At 47.2% G+C, this 4,214-nt stretch overlaps 1 pseudogene; it reads left to right on the forward strand.

Annotated features, from left to right (window-relative positions):
• Positions 1–593: 593 nt before the first annotated feature.
• LOC118085392 (3-methyl-2-oxobutanoate dehydrogenase [lipoamide] kinase, mitochondrial-like) lies at positions 594–2,256 on the forward strand (annotated as a pseudogene).
• The last annotated feature ends 1,958 nt before the right edge of the window (positions 2,257–4,214 follow it).

Here is a 4,214-nt window from a genome sequence, read left to right on the forward strand (position 1 = left end):
TCACCCCATCCACTCCTTTGTGATCTAAGATAATTTCAGAGGGTTGGCTGAGGGTTCTGGTTCCATATGAAAACAGAGTCTTCTTAGTGGTGGCTCCATTCCTTTAGGATTCTGTTCAGATAGGCTCATCTTGTTAGCTTACTGTTGTTATTTTTAAAAAAGGTAAAACTTTCATTTGACACAATACTGATGAATTGCTAATAACCAAGGCTTGTAGTGTTGTGATTTTCTGCTGTTTATTATGCTTAGATACACCATCACCTTAATAGTGCTCTGATTATAAATTAATTTTATTATATTTTATAATAGTTTATAGGCTTCTTAAAAAGCATTGTTGAGAAGTTGGGTAAATCTCAGAACAACCAACCCAATAAACAAATAAACTGAACTTACTCATTTTGAAGCACAGAATTAGGCTGCATGAAGTAATGATCTGAGTACATTACATCTTTTTCCCCATAAAATGTGACCAAGGACCCGGATTAAAAGAGGGCAGCGGCTGCTTATCCTCCTCCTCCTTTTGCTCCTCCTCCTCCTCGTCTTCTTCTTCTTTGTGGCGTTGAACCCCCCTTGGGATCCCAGGAGCACCATATGGAAAAGGACCCCAAGCTGCTTCAGCAGGAGATGGAAACGGAGCTACCTGCCCCTGTAGAGCAAGGAAGTTGGCATAAGATAACCAAGTTTACTTGAGGTTCCTACGGAAGAGAGAATGATGTGGAAGACATTGCTGATGCTGGAGCTGGGGGGAGCAGGGGGGCGTGCTCCCTGTGCTCTCCCCTCCTTCCCCTCGGTCCTGCGGTACCGGCTCTCTTCGGTCATTGACCAGCACCATAAAGTGGCCCGCGAGCGATCCAAGACCGTTACCTCCTTCTACAACCAGTTGGCCATTGACGTCGCAGCCGAGAAGCCCACTGTGAAGTTGACTCCAACCACCATGTTGTATTCTGGACGGTCCCAAGATGGGAGCCACCTGCTGAAAAGCGCCTGCTACTTGCACCACAAACTCCCCGTCCGCATTGCTCATCGCAACAAAGGCTTTCGGAGTCTCCCCTTCATTATTGGGTGCAACCCCACCATCCTTCATGTGCACGAGCTTTACATCCGAGCATTCCAGAAACTGAGTGAATTTCCCCCGATCAAGGACCAAGAGTCAGAGGCCCAGTATTGCAAACTGGTCCAGCAGCTCCTAGACGACCACAAAGACGTGATGACGTTGCTGGCCGAGGGCTTGCGGGAATGTCGGAAGCACATACAGGATGAGAAGCTGATCCGTTCTTTCCTGGACAAGACCCTCACCTCTCACCTGGGCATCTGGATGTTGGCCACTCATCATGTTGCCTTGCATGAAGACAAGCCAGACTTTGTTGGGATCATCTGCACCCGCTTGTCTCAAAAGAAAATAATTGAGAAATGGGTAGATTTTTCCAGGCGTCTCTGTGAGCACAAGTACGGGAACGCGCCCCGGGTGCGGATCAATGGCCATGTGGCTGCCCACTTCCCTTTTATCCCGATGCCTCTTGACTACATCCTTCCAGAGCTGCTCAAGAATGCCATGAGAGCCACGATGGAGTCTCACTTGGATACCCCTTACAACGTGCCGGATATCACCACCACCATTGCCAACAATGACATTGACCTGATCATAAGGATTTCAGACTGAGGTGCCGGAATTCCTCATGACCACGTTGAGAAGGTGTCAGATTACCACTTCACCACAGCAGAAGCGAGCGCCCAGGACCCCCACATGAATACCCTCTTTGGGAACATGGTGGAAATGGGGAACAGCGCCCAGTCGGGACCCATGTATGGGTCTGGATTTGGACTACCGACCTCCCGTGCTTATGCCGAGTATCTGGGTGGCTATGCAGGGGATTGGCACTGATGTGTACCTGCGCCTCAAGCACATTGATGGAAAAGAGGAGAGCTTCCGCATCTAGAGATCCCCTCTCTCGTCATGTGGGCTGAACCTCCCTTGGCTGCAGGAAGACGTTTTAGCACATAACACCAAACCTAATTCCCCATGGATCTGCTTGCTCTCCTATGGATCCCTACGAATGTGCTATGCTATCCTACAGAAGCTGAGAAAATAGTTGAGGTAGTTTCCTTCTTCCTGTGCAATTGCTGACGGGACGTCATCTTCCACTTATTGCTGGTTATTCCAGTCCTTTCGGGATGGGTGGGAGTGCTCTGTGGTTAACGACAGATCTCTCGAATCCAGATTTACTGGGACAGCCTGTGGACATATTTCATCCTCCCCCCCTTTGAAAACTTCTAAAGCCATCAAACAACTGCTGTACACAGCCAGCTCATCCAGGCTCTTGTGTGGCCTAAGTTTTCTCTGTTTCTTCTCGTGGATACAAAGATTGGGTGAGCCGGAAGCTTTTAATGTCGCATGTACTGATTCTCATTTGGCCCTCTCGGGCCGTTCTCGAACTCGCAGGAAAGACTTTCCTTGTAGCACCCAGCGCCAAAAGAAAATCCCCCTTACATCTGCCGGGGGAGGAGTTTTTATTGCACCCTCTTTGGGGGAACCAAAAGCAAGACAACGGTCTTCAGCCAGGGAAGACTTTCTCCATTGCGCAAGGACCAAAAACACCCCCTTCACCTGGAGAGGAAAATACTTTCACAACACCAAGTTGCCACCTTTACCGCAAATGGTGTGGGATTCCAGAATGTTCTTCCCCTTCGCTGCATAATGATGTATTATTTCCGTCCTCCCTCTCTCCACTCGATCTTTCCTGTTACCATCAACTTTTTTTAAGAAAATGGGGGGGGGGAATCAGGACGAAGGGTTTCCCTCTGCCCTCACCACTGTGCCGGAGGGATTTTTTTTTGCTGTGATACTCCAATAAAAAGTGCAAATTCCCCCCCTCCCAAAAATGTGACCAAGTCTTAGCCTAATATTTGTGAATATCCTTTGTGAACTGTTCTTTGAGAAAATTAGGATAGGCATGAGAGATGCCCTTTTTGGGGGGGTTTAGAGAAACAATCCACCATGATTCTCTGGTGGATTACAATAAAATCGGGAGGACTGCAAAGTAATCCTATAAATCTCAATCACATACCATGTTGCTATAAAAGATTTGGCAGGGACTAAAAAGTGCTATATTGTTAGGTCTGTAAAGCTTCCTCTAGGAACAATAAGAGATATGAGTTTGTCCCTGTAGAAATCTATTTCAGCACTGGTAGCAGAAATCTGGGAAGTGTGTGTGCGAGATGTGAAGCAGAATTCATTTATGCTGGTACATTTTTTTTACCTGTACTGCTGAGGGTTGAATTAGTTGTGTGAAAGGTTCTGTTGCCTGTAGTGGCTGGTGAGGTTGTATGAGCTGAGCACTGCTCTTCTAATGGCTTCCCTGCACAGTGAGTTGCAAGCACTTCCTGAGAGGAAGAGGGGAGGTGGGCCCTGTATGGCTTATAAAGAGCCTCCCTAGGGTGCATTGGGATCCCATGGCTGCAAATTAGACGAATGCCACCCCTTTTGCTCTGATCTTCTGCACATCTGCAACACAAATAATTCTAGTATAATCCATCGTTCTGCCCGGACACTGAGGTCCAGCGCCGAGGGCCTTCTGGCGGTTCCCTTGCTACGAGAAGCCAAGTTACAGGGAACCAGGCAGAGGGCCTTCTCGGTAGTGGCACCCACCCCGTGGAATGCCCTCCCAGCAGATGTCAAGGAAATAAGCAACTATCTGTCTTTTAAAAGACATCTGAAGGCAGCCCTGTTCAGGGAAGCTTTTAATGTTTGATGGATTTCTGTATTTTAATATTTTGTTGGGAGCTGCCCAGAGTGGCTGGGGGAACCCGGCCAGATGGGCGGGGTATAAATAAATAATAATAATAATAATAATAATAATAATAATAATAATAATAATTAGCTTTCCTCTGTGATAGACTGTTAACATTCCATCCTTTTTGTCCCAAAAGTGTGTCAATGCTTTGGAAATGCCTGTAATATTTACAGATCCCAATACAGTGGAACCTTGGATTCCAAACACCTTGGTACTCGAACATTTTGGCTCCCGAACACTGAAAACCCAGAAGTAAGTGTTTTCGAACATTTTTCAGAAGCCAAACATCCAATGTGGTTGTCGACTATTGTTTCTGGGGCACCTGCGCCAATTGGAAGCAGTGCCTTAGTTTTTGAACATTTTGGAAGTCGAACGGACTTCCAGAACGGATTACAGTGGTACCTCAGGTTGCGGACCCGATCC

This window comes from Zootoca vivipara, chromosome 4, assembly GCF_963506605.1.
Source record: "Zootoca vivipara chromosome 4, rZooViv1.1, whole genome shotgun sequence".
NCBI lineage: Eukaryota > Metazoa > Chordata > Lepidosauria > Squamata > Lacertidae > Zootoca > Zootoca vivipara.